We start from the raw sequence: 20,774 nt of genomic DNA on the forward strand, positions 1-20,774 counted from the left end.
CAGGCTCACTCAGAATCTGACTGTTGTTTCATTGCATCATCAATGGCTAAGCCTTCAGAGACCCACTCTTGAAAAATAACACCTGGATTTAAGGTCTGAAATATGTGTGTGTGTGTGTGTGTGTAAGAGAGAGAGAGAGAGAGAGAGAGAGAGAGAGAGAGAGAGAGAGAGAGAGAGAGAGAGAGAGAGAGAGAGAGAGAGAGAGAGAGAGAGAGAGAGAGAGAGAGAGAGAGAGAGAGAGAGAATAATGAAACAAAGCAAAGGAATTTTAAATATAATTTGACCTTCTCTTTAATGCTGGCCCACAGGTGGCCCCTGCATCTGTCAGGCTGGTGGTTAGTGGTTAGTGGCTAGTTCTGTTGGTAGGGATAAGTGAGCGCTCCTGGCCAATCTGCTCATCTTTGTGATGCTGCAAAGTGACTGGGAATGGTTCACTCCATCAGGGCCACTACAGAAGGCAAAGGAGCAGACTGAGGCAAGACGCGCAGGGGTACAAATGGTGCACTGGACCACACTGCACATACAGCACCGTACCACACTGTACCACACTGCACATACAGCACCGTACCACACTGCACATACAGCACCGTACCACACTGCACATACAGCACTGGACCACACTGCACATACAGCACTGGGCCACACTGTACATACAGCACTGGACCACACCGCACATATAGCACTGTACCACACTGCACATACAGCACTGGACCACACTACACATACGGCACTGTACCACACCACACCACACATACAGCACTGTACCACACTGCACATACAGCACTGTACCACATGATACATACAGCACTTTACCACACCGTATAAATTACACAGTAAAGATTTACTGCTGCTGGACAGACCTGACAAAATCTGATACAAGCCTTACCAAAATAACATGTTAAGAAAAAACTTCTGTTAAATCTCATGGCGACATCCTGATACAAGTGTAGATTCCACTGTAGATCTAAACAGATAACACTGAGATAAAAGATTTTAAGACAACTGCTCATGTGGCCTGTATTTGAAGAAATCCATTACTGCAATGTATTCATGTTCAGAATTTTTATAATAACATTTTGTTGGTCCAATAAGATATTGCAGGAAACCTCATTGTATGTCAAGCCATAAAAGAAGATACATTTAAAAAAAAGAGTAAGAAATTCTTGAGGGGAAATCTTTGCAGTGCAATAATATTAGGACAGATGCAACATTTTGAAATCTTGATCCACCACTTAAAATTCCTGGAGCTGCTACAGTGAACAATGACTCAGACAAGAAAAGAATTAATATTAAATCCAGTTAAGTTCTAGCACATCACTGTTGTTCCTACTGAGAGAGATAATATTATATTGCATAAAAGGTGTTGAAAACAGTATGTGTGTGATTCAAAGGGTTTGTTGTATAGAAATTCTTAAATTGCTTCATACCAAATAAAAGATAAACTAAATGAGCAAAACAAGTAAGAAATGTTGTTCATGTGTTGGAAGATGTCTGAGCATTTTGAGATGGACAGGAAAGACGTGGAAAACATACGCATCATTTACAGAATTAATAATCTACTACTGTGTTTATATGTCATTTAAAGAGTGATATACTAAAATTATATAAATATACTAAAAATATATTTCTTTTTTTACAGTTTTACTTGTTGGGCTCATTTCACCTGTTCAAAATATCAAAGTGATAAACACAGTTAACATCAACAAGCCGGTGAGGTTCAATGTCATGTGCAAATAAATTGTGTTTAGTTGTAGAGCAGGAGAGAGACTGGGCTACTGACGTGCAGTCCCAGTTGTATTCTGACCCTCTCCAGCCTTCAGGCAGGCAGGACTGGAGAGTACAGAGAACAACACTGCACCAGCTGAGGCACATAGCACTCAGCACTTATTCTAAAGCACTGCTTCAAAGTAAAATTAGAGTTAGGGTTAGGGTTAGGGTTAGAGTTAGGGTTAAGGTTAGAATTAGAGTTAGAGTTAGGGTTAGTGTTAGAGTTAGGGTATTGTTAGGATTAGTATTAGAGTGAAGGTTAGGGTTAGGGTTAGGATCATGTATATGTATTTGTACATCAGGTAGTATCTATGTCCAATCTTATCACATACTGTTTCCATATTTGGTTAATTTCTGCTCTGTATCTGAGCTACACTAGGCTCCAGCGGAGTACCAGGCTACAATCATACACTCCTTGAGGCCCAAAGGCATGGTGAATGTGCAATGGTGAATGTGCGTTTATTTGATTGTTTAAGAACGATTTCCGGGAACTAAGTATTAGGGTGCCAGAAGCTGCCTTGTAACGATTAAGAGGTTAAATGGTGGCTGGCCACACAGGAGGGCGTCGTCATTCTGTGCCCTTTCCTGCACACCAAAGGTCATAGGTCAATGAACTTTTCAGGAAAAGTCCATTTCTCAAGTGGCCAAAAGCAGGTGGACACCAGGTTGGCATTGTTTATTCAAACAAAATAAAGGAAGTATAGAAAAAAGAGAGCTCTCACCAGAGGAAAATGAGAGAGAGCTCTCATCAGAGGTTTCATGCATACAGATATTCACTTTGTCTTTTCAAATATGAGAATAAATTTTTCTTAAATTTTAGGACTAAATTTCAGTACATAAACAACCCAGCTCAAATTCACAAACTTCATCTGCTTATGCCTGATCTGGTGGGTAGATCACTACTGAAGCAACAGCACCTTTTCTGACATGTTATTAAAATGGAGAACTGGTGATGATCCCTGTTTCAAGTAGTTTGTTTATAAGACAGAGATCAGAGTGCTGTTTGCAAAGCGCAGACAAAATTCAGAAGATTGAGGGCAAGACAGACCCTAGCTCATTATGTTTTTACTGAGGTGGGAATGATCCCTCAAATGCCAACCATCCCATATGCACCTGCAGAGAGATGTGATGGGTAAAGTAGTCTCCCAGGAATATTTGAGTTCTGTTCCTCCCATACCAGGCACATGAGTGGAGTGTGTGTGTGTGTGTGTGTGTGTGTGTGTGTGTGTGTGTGTGTGTGTGTGTGTGCCAATCAATCAATCAATCAAAATGTATTTATATAGTGCTTTTCAAAAAAAGATGTTGTCCCAAAGCAGCTTTACAAATGTCCAAGTCCAAGCCTATAGTGAGCAAGCCTAGGGCAACAGTGGCAAGGAAAAACTCCCTAGACCATAAGGAAGAAACCTTGAGAGGAACCAAGACTCAAAGGGGGCCCCATCCTGCTCTGGGCAACAACGGTCACCAAAATGATAACAATTTTAAGAGCTAAATACATTTTTTAAAAATAATTTAAAAAAACGAAGTTAATGTTTCTAATTTTCCTAGTCTTGTCCCAATGTGTGCATGTGTCCAAAACCCATTCCGCAAGAGAATGTCCATTAAGGGCAACGGAGAAGTAGTTGGCTGGGTGGAGGTGTGGTGGGCTACAGCAGGGGATGTCAGGGGGTGGTGGGAGTAGCCATGGCAGCTGAGACAGGTTGAGGCTCAGTAACATCATGATATCAGGGGTAGGTGTACTTCGGCAGAAAGAGAAACTTGATTATTAGGCATGTCCAGGTAGGAGGGTATGTAAATTAGGGAACTATAATGTGTATAATGTGTTGATTCAATTAATTTATTATTTCCACTATAGTGCTTGGCTTGGTTCCTGAAAAGCAAAGTATTATTCATTCTTGAGGAATTCTCATGATACTTGCTTTTCCATTTTAAAATAAAGTTATGTATGGAAAATTATGCTTTTGGGATTTATGAGCAAAATGAAAAATTACAATTGAGTTAATTTTAATTCTAATTAGAATTAGAAATGTGTCAACAAGCAGTCTGGAACAGAGCTAAGACAGAGAGAGTGAGAAAGACTGAAGAAGAGTGAAGAAGAGTGAGGAAGAGGCTGAAAAGGTCTCAGAACTTCACAGCCTGTGCAGTCCAGTAGGACAAATGGAATCTGTTCTTATAATGGGAGCTGATTTACTTTACCAATATGATATTGACATTGTTCCACTGCTCAAACAGTAGCTTCACTTCTTCACTTCTTATGAAGTTGTAGTTAAAGTGAAAATACTCAACAAAATATTTAATGTATATTTTTTAAACTCAATTTTCATTCAATTTATTTTGTTTTTATTCCATAGTATAATCAATTATGTTATCTTTATAAATTAAAATACAGACACAATGTCATGCAATACACATAGCATGTGATAGCTAAGACCTATAAGAAAGACATTGGTACCCTGATAATATTTTTGCTTTGTACTCTGAACTGAAATGAGGAGGCAACACTTTCAGCAGGTCTGGTTTCCTCTGTGAAAATCCCACCCAGTCACTTATTCTTATGAGCTGAGTGCCTGTAATTGTAGAGATGTTAGCTAAGAACTCTCTCCTACAACTTGCACAATAAGCTTCAGGAAAATGCCTGATTTTGAACAGGCATTTGGAGATGAACACCATTCTCTGGGGTCTTTTGGGGTGTTTATGTGCCACCTGTTTACATCATTGAGTGTGTGATTTCCAAAGGCTGAGGTTTGAGAAAAGGAGACAGTACCGTGTTTGAAAAAGGGTTTCAGATGATAACTCATTTAATGTGGAATTAAAGGTCTGACACGGAACAGAAGTCAATAACAATAATATAAAACAGAGAGCAGAGTACCTCTTCTTGTCTGTACTGCAGCGGGTCAGCCTTTGCTAAAACTAGTGTGCTATGTCTGTGAGTTCTTGAACAATATGTGGAAAGGTTCAAGGTGGCTCTTATCCTATTTTTAGGCAAATACTGTGTTATGTGTTAATCCTCACTCAGTCAGACAGTGGTCTGTGAGGGGCTGGGTGACAGGACAACATACCGATTTATAGATTACATTACTAGGTCTTCCAGTGCAAATGAGGGTCTAACATATGTGCCACATTCACATGGCTGTAGCCTGTCCAGACAAGTCCTTCATACCTTTTACAATCATTCTCCTGTTTTGCTGTCTCTGACCGACAGTTGTTATGCTAGCAGTGCATATTTCCGCACCACATAATGACAAATTAAGCCTCCAACTCTTTTATTTTAAGTGAAAACAGCCAGAGAGGCTGTTGACAATTGTGATTGTGCCAGAGAAAGAGACTAAATTAAATGGTCCTAGAAAAAAAATATGGAACCCCAAATTAAAACCCTGTGCCACAATTGGTGCTAATTGGTAGATTATCCGGTCGCTCGTGGACACTAATGCTTAGGGGTGAGGAAGAGGACCCCCCCTTCCATACTCTTCCTCAGAGTGGGCGTGTGTGAATGGAATCCTGGCTGAGAGAGAGTAGTGCCATTGTTGGAGAACATGACCTTGACTGGAGTTTAGGCACACCCCTCCCCCGCCGCTCTCTAATCACTATCAGCACACACTCTAACGGACTAGTAATTAGACAGCCAGCAAGCTGACATTCACTCACTACTTCCCCAGAATGGGTTAGTATGGTTTAACTCCACTCTGTCCTCACATAGCTATTTAACAATAGAACAACAGCACAGAAATCAGAGGCTGAAACATCCGATGCAGAAAACAAAACAACGGCACTGCACCTCACTGCAGTTATACTCTCTGATTGATTTTTGAAGGATTTGTATTTTGCAATTTTCATTTGCAACACATTAAATACTACATCAATACATTGCAATTCATCATTTGTAGAGAGCTCCAGTAGTATAAGGAAAATATCTTTTTTGTTCCCTGTTTTACCAGCTAATATAAATGTCTAGTTGGCATGGAGACTAAACCTTATGTATATTGCTCTCATTAGACTCTTTAATCACCAATGTAATGTCACACATGCTAATCTAATACTTAATTTCTAATTTGTCTTACTGATTCAAAAATGTGTGTTTAAGGAAACACATTAGACCAGTGTTGTCCCCATACATGAGAATCTGCACTCTAATCTGCACTCTAATCATTTAATTGGGGCCCTTTTAGTTCCTGGCTAGTGATCCAGAGAAACGCCTTTAGCCTGTGTGAGCTCTCCACACCTGGACACCGGCAGCTTTTCAGCGCCTGAGTGCCGATCTACTCGCTCCTCTTCCAGACCATTTCCCAGGACGGGAACGAGGCCCCATTACCGTCTCGCAGAAAGAGACGTTTTTCGCCACTGCTTTTGATGACTGCCTATTTGCATCAAAAAAGGACCCGGTTTCCGACTGTAACCTGTGAACTGATCAAAAGGCCGAGAGACGTCTTTAAAGCCCAACAGCTTTTCCCCCCTTTGACAGGAGAGAGGCTCTCCTGGGGCTTCCCATGGCCTTGGAGGTTAGCTAAACCAGACTTTCTGAGCAGCTCTTCAGCCTGGCCCAGACCAATGGAGAGGCTCGGTGACTGCTGCTTACTACACAAGTCTTTCACTCAAATACCATGAGAGGACTCTTTCATGTGATGTGTTTGTGTGTGTGTGTGTGTGTGTGTGTGTGTAGTGGTGCCAACAATATTCACTGGAGCTCAGCAGACTCATATGATATGGTAGGTATCGACAAGTGCAAATTGGAATTCTGCAAAGACATTGTGTGTGGGTGGGGGGTGGGGTGGAGGTATTATGTGTGTGCGTATGTGGGCGTGTGTGTGTGTGTGTGTGTGTGTGTGTGTAAGAGAGAGAAAGAGTGTGCATGCTTGTTTGAATGTGGAGTATGTGCTTATGTGAATGCACGTGGGTGTGCATGTGTGTGCGTGCAAGTGTGTATGCATTGTATGCATGTGTGTGCTTGCATGAGTGTGTGTGCATGCATGAGTGTGTGTGTATGTGTGTGTATGTGTGAGCATATATATATATATATATATATATATATATATATATATATATGTGTGTGTGTGTGTGTGTGTGTGTGTGTGTGTGTGTGTGTGTGTGTGTGGGTATATATATATGTGTGTGTGTGTGTGTGTGTGTGTGTGTGTGTGTGTGTGTGTGTGTGTGTGCACATGTGTGAGCATGTGTGCAGGTGTGTGTGCATATATGTGTGTCTATGTGTTTTTGTGCACACATGCGTGAGCTTGGAGTGTGTGCATGGGTATGTATGCATGTGTGAATGTGTGTGTGTATGTGTGTATGTGTGTGTGTGTGTGCACATGTGTGAGCATGTGTGCAGGTGTGTGTGCATATATGCGTGTCTATGTGTTTGTGTGCACACATGTGTGATCTTGGAGTGTGTGAATGGATATGTATGCATGTGTGAATGTGTGTGTGTGTGTGTGTGTGCACGCATGCATGAGCATATGTGTAAATATGTGTTTGTGTGTGTATGTGTGTGTGTACATGTGTGTATGTGCACGTGTGTGTGCATGCATGCCTGAGTATGTGTTTGTGTGTGTATGTGTATGAATGTGTGCATATGTGTGTGTGTGTGCATGTGAGTGTGTGTGTGAGCGTGTATGAGTGCGTGTGTATATTTGTCTGTGTGTGTGTGTGTGTGCGTGTGAGGACCTTGCCATTGTCCTTGGACATCTGCTTTCACTTACAGGACATGGAGCGGAGGTGGACTGTGGAGGTCAGGAGGTCATAGCATGACCTCATCAAATTAGCCCTAACGGAGTGAGTTGTTTAGCACCAGTTAACACACATAATCTGAAGGGCATTAAATGCAAATGTAGTGAACATATGCCCACTTCAAACACCACCGGCTGATTCCCTAAAGCCCCTCTGCCACCCCCCACTCCTCTTCTATCATTTACACACACACGTTCACAGCACCATCATTCACAAGACTTAATATGTGTGTGTGTGTGTGTGTGGGGGGGGTCTGTTAAAATTACTATGGCTTCTTCTATTGCTGTTCAGGTGCAAAATGCTCTGAGTTAAGTTGAGATAGCTGCTTGATATCTGTTACATGCACTTTTACAGTGAAAACACCTGAGAGCCTTAATCGTTTCAAAAAGTGGAAGTGTAATACCTTCTCTCTTTCTCTCCCTCTCTCTGATTCACTCTCTTTCTCAGCCTCTTTCTCTCTATCTCTCCCTCTCTCTGTCTCTTTTTCTTTCTATTTTACTTTGGAGAGCATCCATTTTAAACTTGTACATTAGTATCTTTTATATATTTAAGTGTAAGAAAGTGGTAATAAAAATCTAGACCTGTTAAGGGGATAAAATAGATAACATTTATGAAATGCTGAGACAATAACACCAAGCAGGAGAGAAAGAATGAGAGAGAGAGAAATGGGGGTGGCTGTCTGCTGGGCTTGGTGGTGATTATGGGGGAAGGCTGATTTTGTGCCCCAAGGCTGTACTGCATGCTGGGGCATATGGCCATTCCTATGTGCTAATAAGCACCTGTGAAAGAGGAGAGGAACCCAGGGCCCCGCCACCTGTGCCAACCTCCACTACTCCCTCCATCTCTCCCTTGTTCCCTTGTTCCCTCCTTCCATCCACTACTCCCTCCCTCTCCACAATTTCCTCTCTCCCTCCTTCTCCACTCCACTATTCTCTCTCACTCTTTCTCTCCCTCTGTCTCTCTCACTCACTCTCTTTTTCACTCTCTGTATTTCTCACCCTTATTCCTTTGCTGTCTCTGTCTTGTACTTCTCACTTCTACACACCATTTCTACTTTCCCTTTTTTGTATCTTTTGTACATTTTAGAAATTATTTATCTCTGCAAAGTAATCACTGACATGCCATCAAGCATCAGGGTCTGTACACAAAATATAGGAAGGGACATTTTGAATAGAGGTCCTTCATCATCTCTCCATCTCCTGCTCTAATTAGAGAGCAGTCTACTCCACTGCAGTCCTCTGTAGTTCACTGCAGTCCAGTCCAGTCCAGTCCAGTCCAGTCCAGTCCACTCCACTGCACTCCAGTGCAGTCCAGGGCCAGTGCTGAGCAGTAAAAATATAACACTTAAAATGAAATCAGTTTCATATCTTAAACTGATAAAATCAGTTTAAGCTGTGAAAACACTGTGACACAACAGCTGTGAAAGCAAAGAACATTTTTTCATACCCTGCACTAGTTTACTACCACCCTTTTTGCTATCTATGTCTCCATCTCCTGCTTTGATTAAAGAGCAGTCCACTCCACTGAAGTCTAGTGCAGTCCAATGTAGTCCAGTGCAATTCACTGCAGTCCAGTGTAGTCCATTGAATTGCAGTCCACTGTAGTCCAGTGTAGTCCACTGTAGTCTACAGCAGTCCAGTGCAATCCAGTCCACTCTACCGCAGTCCAGTGCAGTCCAGGGCCAGTGTAGTGCACCAAAAATATAACAATGTGGTGGCACCTCCATCTTGTCGCTCAAACTCATTCTAATGAAATAAGTTTAAGCTGTGAAAGTACTGTGACAGAACTTACACTGAGAGCCTCATTATAAATATTCTGTAAGCGAAACCCAGAAATGAGGGCTGCTCTATAAGCCACTCACTGAGAACAATTTCCTCATTATGATTTCACATACACCACTAGGGTTAGGTTTAACCCCAACTAACCCTAACCCTAGTTCCCTCAGTATGTTTCCTTATTTGAAATTGAGTATGATTGAGTATGATTGAGTATGATTGCACATATACCACTGTTCCCTCAATACGCTTCCCAATATTTTGCACATGCTGTCTATAATCTTTTGGCAATTTCTGGAATATGAGATGGGAAAAATACCTTCAGATCATAATGACCAAAATATGCCCAGTGTAACTGTTCTAAATCACTTCATTCTGTGTTCTTAAACTTGCAAGGTGATGAGCAGGGGCCAGCTCCACTGATCTGGGTACAGTTGAGCAGGCTTTCACTGTGCTCTTCTAGCCCAGGCAGACCATATTGGCCAAAACGCACATGCTGGTATGTGTGAGAAATGTGCCTATGTCTTCCTAGCCACTTAATGCACTGAGCCCCGATTCCTTTCCTTCATTAGTGTCTTTGCTCTGGTTCCACTCCGCAAAACCACATTATAACTGGCACATCTTAGGAACTATGCAGGACTGTTGTAATGTAAAATATCTGTTTAGCAGTATGAGTGATGTCCTGGTACATATTTCAGCTTTGAGATGCAGCCTGATAATCAACCTCAAATAATTTATTGGATTTCATTTTCAAACATCTGGACTTTATTTGAGGAGTCTTTGTTGGACATTCATGTATTTTAAGAAGCCACACATGACTCACCACAGAGTCACCACACAGGAGTCTGTTTATGAAAGGTATTGAACAAACAAACTATGAACAAAATGTCATCTTAAAACAAAACAAACATACAAACACCTACAACTGCACAATTCTTACACAATATCAAAAATAAATCGTTTCATATTCTGAAACACAGTGGGGTCAAATGTGGCTTTTCATTAAAAATATTTTTAGACTATTATACATATTACACATAACTGCCAATACCATCAACTAAATAAGCCCATACAGATATCACTGCACATATACGTATGTATATTATATTATATTAGATTAGATTAGATTTTTTGTTAACCCCTCCTCCCCAGTCTTTACTTGAATATGAGGCATTGAAATGTATATTTTATTTCCTCTTGGTTGTTTCAACATCGGAAGGTCTCATTTTGTTAAGCAATATCAATAACTGAATTTTAAAAAAAAAACAACTAACACTATTCTTTATGAGTATCACTTTAATTAATATGATGTCTGAACAACAAATGTCATACTTGCAAAATTATTTTGAAAGCATTTTTATCTGGATATGGTACATATACAGACACTCTCTCTCTCTCTCTCTCTCTCTCTCTCTCTCTCTCTCTCTCACACACACACACACACACACACACACACACAAATGCTAAACCATCTAAACAACTTAACAAACCTAACACTTGTTTATTGATAAAAGAAATTGATTTTCAAGCATTTGAAAAGTGATAATGTAGAAAGTTAATTAAACAGCTAAGATAATTTGTTCATCATTTTATGCAAACATTTTATGCTTTCAACATGTGGAATCAATGTGAGAAATATGTTTCTTTATAGATGTTAATAAATTCCATAGTTAGAGAGCTAAGTAAAGATCATAGTGAGACTTCAAGTTACACACTTATTGAGAGCTTTATTCAGTAGCACACTGAGGATAATGGAAGAGAGACTGCCTGCAAACCCTGTTCCTCAATATATGGTCAGTCTCAAAAACAAGAATACAGCTACTCAAGCAGGTTGTACAAAGATGCATCATGACATCATGTCATAGAGTAAACCTTCACAGTGGCATTTATCTTAAGCTGAGGACTAGCAAACTCTAATCCTTTTCCTCATCCTCTGTTCTCAACAAGGAGCTTTTGACCCATTCAAACAGCCAGTGCTCTTTGATACTGAGTCCATGTTGGGGAAGTGCCCCCACTGTTTTAGTAAATAGCTTCAGATATAAAGCATGGCTCTTCAGGGTTCCCCACATGGGAGGCACCTGAGATCAAGCCACTTGGTTTATCTGCAAAAAGCAAAGTCCACTTCAAGCGCAGGCTGTGTGGAGGCTGTGTGGACAATGCAGGTGGGACGAACACCATCCGGTTGAAGTGGTGGCTCTTTCACTCATGCAACAAGTGACAAAAGAAGGAGAATGCGAGAGTGACCTGCTGTTTAGATAAATAAAGCTACTCTGTCGGCTGTCATAATTGCCACGGCCCCTCTTCCTCCTCTGCACTTCCCCAGAACCCCATTGTCCAGTGGTAAGGCCTGTCTGCCCCCCTCAGATCCTCCTAATTGCTGACAGATTTGATTTCGCACTGACGGCAGGAGCTCAATCCATGGCCTTTACAACCAGTAATTGCCTTCACTTCTACCCTCTCATTCTCTCATTCGCTCGTTCTCTCACTCGCACGCTCACTCGCTCTGCTTCAACCCCCCCAAACTCTTCTTCTAAAATGGAATTCCCTCCTCCCCATTGGAGCCCACGTGTTTAATGGTTTCCTTCTATGTTAATAAATCCTTGCCATTTAAATCACATTTAGAGATGTTTTGAATAACTGATTCCAATTACCCCATGGCCTGGCACAGGGAGAACAGAAGTGAGATAGTGTGGGGCAGACAGAGAGAGAGAGAAAGCGATAGAGAGGGAGAGAGAGAAAGGAAGAGAGAGACAGTGTGTCTTGGGCCAGGCCTATGCTATGGTTGTGAAATGGGAACTTGGAGAGAGAGGGTTCCTGGGTCTCTGTGAAAGGTGAAGTACCTCAACTGCCCCGTGCCCTGCAGCCAGCTCAAACAACCGGCTATTAACCAACTAGAGAACTTTAGCAATGAAAAGCTGTTTCACAAGAACTATATATATGATCTACACTATATATATGATCTACACTCTCAGAACTTTAGAACCAAATGGAATGAATGTTGTGATTTATGATCACAACATTTATGATCTATTTTTTCTATCATAACTTCAGAAGCAGTTTGCTTGCATAGTTGACCAAAGACCTCTTTTAAAAACATCCTCTTTCTATAGAAAACTTGTGCACTTCACTGCAATTTTGACTACCTCTTCATCTTTTACTACATCACACAACACTACATTTAGGTGCTCCCTGGATATTTTATTTATATATGCCCAAATTTACATTTTTACTATTTTCTACAATTTACAAAAAGAGTAAAGGTATAAAAACAATTAAATAACACATATATGATTATGCTCTGTTAAACAAATATTGTTATTGTTTAAACAAATATCTAAGTAGCCACCCTTTACTTTGATGACAGTTTTGCATGTCTTAACCAGCTTCATGAAGCAACTATGATGTCTTTAAGAAATTATCACATATGCGTTGGGTGAAACACTGAAGTTCTAAATGAAAGCTATTTGTTGAGGGTGCATTTAAAATGAATTAAAATGTTTAATTATTTTATTTTATTTTATTTTGAAACCTGAATCATATATAGGTTATCAACTTTCACTATTATAATTTGTTTTACAAGTAAATTTAGACATATATATAAGGCATACATTTAACTACATTTAACATAAACATAAAAAATGTAACAAAAAACTATATAACAAACACATAATTATACAAAACATAACTAGGAGTAATGTACATTTAAAGTGTACATGGCCAATTCAAAGAATTTCACAGTAATACAACTCTTCTATTCACACACACACACACACACACACACACACACACACACACACACACACACACACACACACACACACACACACACACACACACAGCCTCACTTCCCCTTGGGAAAGTTAGAGGGCTCACTTAAAAAGGAGCAAAGGAGTGAGCTCAGCTCCCTCAGTTAACCCAGCACATTAGAAGGCTAATCATCCCAGGAACAGAAGTGCTACTTTATTTTCACTAAACACAATTAGTCATAAACAGCATTTTGAGTTGCTAATCCAAGCCATCTCCTATTCTCTGCCAGATAGCCACAGTCTCACAGTCATGTACAGTTTCAAAACAACTTTTTCCTCTTTGCAGTGGTGTGAGCATTAATTGTCTTCCACCCAGTCAAGTGTGTAATCTGAGGTATATAATTTTTTTCTTTTTCAACGCAAGTGGTTAGGTACTATTTTCACTGTCAGAATCATTCTAATCCAAGTATGTTGAATAACTCAGTGGGTTAGTAGAATAGGAAAATATTTAATGTCTTCTGACAAATACCACAGAGGTCTATAGTACCCACAATCAGATTGGTTTGACAGGGACCTTTATATGCTTGAATGTAATTTAGATGAATTAACACATGACTTTAATAACCACCCACTGTACTGCTCTCGGATTCACCCACATTCATGTACACTCACAAGACAAATTGGAAAAATTTTTGTACAAATTTGTGTGTCTGAATTTTTAAAAAAATGTTTAAGCACAAATAATGCAGATATAAATTCCCCAGAGTGGACGGTGTATAAACAGACAGGGGAGTGTATGTGCATGCGCATGTGTGGGTTATATAAATAAAACATTCATAGACTGCTGTAGTGTTTAGTTGCAATTCTATACTTAAATATTCATAGTAGTGTTTAGTTCATCTTAATAGCAGTGTTTAGTTAATATTAATAGTTGTGCTTAGTTGATGTTAATAGTAGTGGTTGGTTAATACTAATAATAATAATAATAATATTATTATTATTATTATTATTATTATTATTATTATTATTATTAGTTGCATTTATATAGCACCTTATGTAGCGCCAAGGATGCTTTACAAATATTGCTCTTTAAAATTTAATTAATCTATTTATTTTAGTAGTAGTGGTTAGTTAATAGTAATAGCAGTGTTTAGTTAATATTAATAGAAGTTTCTTCACTCCCCAAGAAGCTCTGACACTACAAAAGGTCACAAAAGGTCACAAACCTCAAGGTGTCAATCAAACATGTCTGAGTATCATAATGCCATCTGAGTAACCTTTAGTCATACAATATCAAATATCACAAAACCTGAACAATTTGGCATTGTTTCCTTACTGGTTTTCATCCTCTAAGATGAATGATGCCCTTTGTGTGGATATAACAGATGATTTTAAGTAGGCTGAAACCATGTAATTATACACAGTGCTGCCCCATCGCCCAGCAGGCTGCAGCTCCCACTGTCTCCACAGCGAGTGTATAATATAGAAGTTTCAGAACAAACACTCACCAGGCATGTGCAGGAACATCTGGAAAGAGCATCTGTGTTCTGATGCTCTAATATGAATGAAGACTTTTCCCCATACAGTCCCTTACACATCCCATACAGATGGCGATGAAGACAAATTGTGACAGTACAGCCAAGCTCCAACCCTCTGACCCTCACATGTTTGGACCCCTGGGACACCTGCATGGATAACACGTTTACTGCAACACTGCTACTGCTGATAATCAGAATCACTTATGGGCAGTAGGTGCATTTTGAAGGTATTAGGAATGACACTTTGTTTTTGTTTTAAATAATGGAGTTAAATACAATGTGTTTTGAATAGTGAACTGTAATAATGTGTCAGACAAACTTCTTTTTAAACTTGTTTTAATGTTGCTAGAAAAAGGAGGAAAGGGGCTATTTTAAAACATTTTATTGTAAATTTACTAAAGAATAAAATAAATAATTCTTACATTTTCCAAAACAATTATTTAAATTAATTCATTTCACATTTACTTTGCTGGATAAGTGTTCACCCTTTGATGTGGACTAATAGAAAGCGTAAGTCAGTATGTTTGAAGCTGAACTGTTATCATCCATTTAAACAGTTCACTACAGATGTTCTTCTGAATATGAGTGTATAGTTTCTGATATGACATCATCAGTTTTATAGGGGGATGGTTGTGTGTGTGTGTGTGTGTGTGTGTGTGTGTGTGTGTGTGTGTGTGTGTGTGTGTGTGTGTGTGTGTGTGTGTGTGTGTGTGTTTGTGCTGGATAGTGTTGCAGAGAACTGGCCTAAGGCTCAGGTATGACATTTTGCATAGTGTGGGTTATTCTGCATGATGTGGGATATTCTGCATGATGTGGGTTATTCTGCATGGTGTGGAGTTATTCTGCATGGTGTGGAGTTTGCTCTTCTCATGAAGTAACACTGCTCTCCCCTTTGCCACTTTGAGAAGGTCAGAAACATTTGCACAAAATCATTCCAGGAATAATAATGTTGGTGATCTGTGGTGTTTCTGAAATCATAAAAGTATTGTTTTTTCTTTCAATTTCTTATTCTGAACACTGATTTATTGGGTTGAATTATGTAAAATTAATAATTGTGTATCAACAGAAACTATATTCTACATTCTATAACTCTTTAAGTTGATTAATATCACTGCAGTCATTACTATTCAACTTTGATGAAAACTCACAACACTGCAAGCTGACTGAATCCTCTTGATTACTGATGATTATCTGGAGTGACTGACAGGTGCAATCTGAATGTGAGCTGGTAAATTGCTTATTTGAGGAATGTAAACACAGCAAACAAGTATGAAATTAGCAGCTTCTGATTGTATTAATTTTTCTCTGTTCAGCAGTTAAACAAAATGCATTCTAGTTGGGTGAATGTAACTTAGTCATAGTTTTTATTGATTTATTTTTGTTTAAAATTAATATACAGGTATGTCTGGATGAGATTGTATTTTATTTTAAAATAAATTACTATTAATTTAATTTAATTAGTATTAAATTCAATTTATTAATTTAAAGATACTGGAAGCATACATGTTTAAAGCACAGCACAACATAAAATCATAACTGACTGTCATTTCTCATCATGATGATAAACAGGCATAACACAGAGGTAAGAGAGAAACACACTCCCAGTATGTAACCGTCCTGCTGTTCCACAGCTTGCTGTAATACCAGCGTAGTGTCAGTGATAAGAATGGCAGGTCAACCTGACCGTTATCAGCCAAATGCCTCATTGTGAGGGAGGCAGAGTTCTCTAGGTCCTGATCTTTGCCATCCACAGTGCACAAAGGGTATCAGCTTAGCTAAATGCTGCTAGTGAGAAGAGACCAAAAGAGAATCACAGCACTTACAATAACAGCTAGAGATACTGTTATGACGAAGTCATAACCTTCCCTGCATCACTGTGACACCTGCAAAAACAAAAATGCAGACAACTTGAAACAGCAGGGAGAGAGTCCGCTGTTCCCTGAACTCACTCACAGTAAAACAATTACCTAAGGACTCAAATTATGTAGCTGTTGCAATATGAGCCAGAACAGTCGAAAATGTGGCTAATGTAAGGAGAATTTGTTCTTGCACAGAGGGATTTACATTCAGATCATCTGCAATACCAGTGCAAACACTACAGAACTGATTGCCAGGGATTGTCCTGGCAGGGTCATCTTGGTTAAGAAGCAAGAAATGTTGTAAAAACTGCTAATATAGTGTATTATTGTAGCTTCATATAAATGAAAAGAAGCATTACAGTCAAACATGTCCCCATAAAATGCTTTAAAATCATATTTAAATCATATTGGCTGTAATATTGTGTGTTCTCTATATCAATGCTGTAGGCTACAAAACCCACACTTAATAATGAGCAGCCTTAGAATTTTGATTAATGTAATGAAAATGAAAAGTGCCATCTTATGTTAGACTCTTCAGATATTCTCTGAGGCCTTGAACATGGGTGTCAATTCTTTGTTTATGTGATTAATTCCTGTTTATATTTATGTGATGTGTTTATTTAATTTATTCTAATGTGCTGCTCAATATGAAGTATTTTCAAGCATCGTAAATGAAAACAGGTTTATCAGTGAGAGGAGACACAGAAACGGCACGCCCTTTAGCCTAGTCTGGCTTCCCTGACTCCAGTAATAGGCTTTCTCATGACTGCTTTTACACTTTGAAGCCAAGCAGACTTAATGATCCCTTGGTGTGCATTTCAGTGCTGGTCTAAGGCTGTTTCTCACACATTTTAAAACACATCATCACTTTAGATGTATAGCCACTTTTCTTCTAACACTTTCCCAACATGTAATGCAGCTTAAATCTTTTCTGGATATGCAAATGTAGCACCTCTTTCACTTCTACATAGAAAACTAGAATTGTGGATGCATGGTCCCAGCTCCAGGCTATAGGCAGGTCTGCATCATTCAAAAATCCTAAATGAACAAGGACAAAATAAAGCAATAAAACAGCACTTAAATTGAGGTTGGTGTATGTGTGATTGTTTTTTAAACATCCATATTTTGACATACCATTTAATGAAAATACTACATACACAAAAGAAATATAAATAATGGATGAAGTTGTTTTAATGTTTTTCTTGTTTTCTTGTATTAAAGTATTTGTATGTATGTGTGAATGTGTTTGTGTGTATGTGTATATGCATATATGTGTATGTTCCTGAGTGTATGTGTGTGAATATGCAACATGAGACTGCAATAGCTGTGCCATTTCTATATATGTATGTGTATATGTAGGAAATGACAGGTTTTATATCTGTGAAGAAGACAAATGAGAGACAACCTGCAAAAGATAAGGTGGACCTGACTGGTATGCACAGATGCTAGAGGGGAGAAGTCTATAAAAACAGAGCATATTAAAGACAGAGGATCTTACTGCAATTCTAAAACACAAATTATACATTGTAAAATTCCAGCAGTTTTATTGCCTGTAAATTCTGCTTTCTTGTAAAGTAAGGCTTGTCTGGGTGGGTTGGGGGTGAGAGGAGACTGGTGGGATGTTATTGGCTGCTCTCACTATATGCCATCTGCTGCCAGGACACTTTTAGGGCATGGTTCTATCATGTTTTAACTCTAAAAATGCTGAGAGCAAAATACTGGGTAGATCCATGGGACTGGTTTATAGTGAAATGTGTTATTGGTTTACAGTGAAAGGGGTGCCAGTAGTAGCATCTGTTTGTCATACAAATGCCACCAAGTGCGATATGGTGATATATCAGTGTTATTGTCATTTAAGTTAATCAAGTCAAATGTGATAAACTGATATATCTCTAATTGTTTATTTGTTAAATGTGCCCCAAAAAACATATCAGTAAATAAGACAGATAATATATATACATACACAGATTTAGCCCGTGTGTGTGTGTGTGTGTGTGTGTGTGTGTGTGTGTGTGTGTGTGTATATATATATATATGAAGTCAGATGGCTCTATTTTGCTTTCTCTCTGATGTCATCCAAGTTGCCACTGAACTGTTAGGGGCTTCCTACTGCTTGTCTTGCCATCACACCCAGCGATGCCCCACCTACAACCCCCCCCCCCCACCCTCCACCCAATGATTCTTATCTCTTGTGATCACAAGACACTCACAGACCTCTCTCCTTTCCTTCATGTATTCCAAGCAGTTTTCTTCTGGACATATTAGTATGTATCTGAACTACAGCACTACATACATACACAGACCTTTTATAGACAGCAAATGTGAGTGAGAGAGTGAGAGAGAGAGTGAGAGAATGAGAGAGAGAGAGACAGAGAGAGAGAGGGAGGGAGAGATGGGGGAGAAGAGGAAGAGAGACACAAAGAGAAAGATCCTTAATGCACCAAAGAGTTCAATGTTAAATTTCTTGTTTTATTATTCTTTATTATTCTCAAACTCTGTAATCCAAGCTTTGGCAATACAAATGTATCATTATTTGTCCTGCCAATAAAGCATATTAAAATGAATCAAATTGAAAGAACAAGACAGAGAGAGAAGGAGGAGCAAGACAGAGTGGGAGAGAGAGAGAATGTGAGTAAGAGAGTGAATGTGAGAGAGAGCGAGAGAGCGAGAGAGAGTGAGAGAAAGAGGGAGAGAGAGGGAGAGAGAGAATGTGAGTGAGAGAGTGAATGTGTGTGTGTGAGAGAGAGAGAGAGAGAGCGAGAGAGAGAGAGAGAGAGAGAGAGAGAGAGAGAGAGAGAGAGAGAGAGAGAGAGAGAAACACAGAGCAGAAGAAAAAGAGCCAGAGAGGAACCATAGGGCACACACATGTGGGTCTTTTCCATTTTTCTCTCACTTCTGGCCTGGTGGAGAGTCCCTTTAAACCCTAACCCTTTAAACTTTTGTAGTACGGACACCTACCCCTCCTTCCTAAAGAAAGAGTTCATCACAACATTGTCAATCCTTCAGCATCTCAACTGCTCAGCATGTGCTGACCCCAACTGCTCCCTGCCTCGGAGGAGAGAACATGTTAGTGAAAATTAGTCTGAGATTGTACAACACCTGTAAAGCTATATGGATTTCTAAAGACAGAACATTAGGACTGACCAGCTTGCTAGCAGTAGAACCTCAGCATGAAATCTATGTGTAAATGTTGTGGTGAACCTCATTCATTTACTTAGTCTTTCATTTAGTATTTACCATTCAACTTGAATACTGTATGAAACACGAGGATCAATACTGATCCCTAGAAGTGCAAAACTCAGATAACGATAAATACAATACAAACAATATCAAACTATATGTGCTAGAGTTTCAGTTATCCAATAGGTGCAGGATCATTGGTCATTCTAAATATTCCAAGTAGATGGGTCTTCAGACCAGCACTAAATCCAAACAGTGCCCTACTTTAATACAGAGATGGTGTGGCCTGAAAAAAGTGACTTTTCACCAGTTTTTTATAATAATAATAATAATAATAATAATAATAATAATAATAAAATAGTAGTAATAGTAGTAGTAGTAATAGTACTACTAGTAGTAGTAATAGTAGCAGTAGTAATAGAGCAGTAGTAGGAGTGGTAATAGTAGTAGTAATACTCTACAGAGCTCTGCAGCATTACGATACAAGGGTATCCTCTCCTGCTGCCTCTCTCCCTCCAGCTCCCCACTTGGAACACATATATTGTTCCATGCTAACAGATGGACAATCTTGCAGCCAGAGATGCGTAAAAGTGTTTAATAAATGTAATACAACCTATGTAGTGTTGAAGAAAGAGGTCTGAATCAGAAACAGCTGTGTGACCGCGGCTTGAGCCCTCGACAGGGCAGCAGCCCATGAGGATGTTGCTTAATGTGAGCCAACATGTGGACCGTGCTGCTACACAGTTCAGGTTCCTGTTGAATATTGGACAGTTTATAGATTTCACCATCATTCCTCTGGAGAGAGGACTATGGCCATTACTCCAGGCTAATTTATGACTCAATTTTTTTTTTCTTTTTATATATTCTGTCAGATGGAAACAATGAAAGGAAGCAGGTGAGGCCGGAATGCAGAGCCTTTTATGTTCTTATCCCACTCCAGAGGCAGACAGGCATATTACAGTTTTGGAAAGGAATACATGAAAGTGTTTGAAAAATTGTCAAATTAAGGATTGGTGTCATGACCCCTGGCAAAGTAATCTTATGGCAGTGACACTACTTTGTGGGATTCCTTAAAGAACTATGCAAAAACAGTTAAATAAATTGTGGACTAAAGAGAGGGAAAAATATGTTGTCCATAACAGTACTACATAGGAGTGAGATATGTGGCTGCTCTGTGTGACTGCTCTATGA

The sequence above is a fragment of the Electrophorus electricus genome, chromosome 12 (assembly GCF_041902795.1).
Source record: "Electrophorus electricus isolate QZ-2024a chromosome 12, ASM4190279v1, whole genome shotgun sequence".
NCBI lineage: Eukaryota > Metazoa > Chordata > Actinopteri > Gymnotiformes > Gymnotidae > Electrophorus > Electrophorus electricus.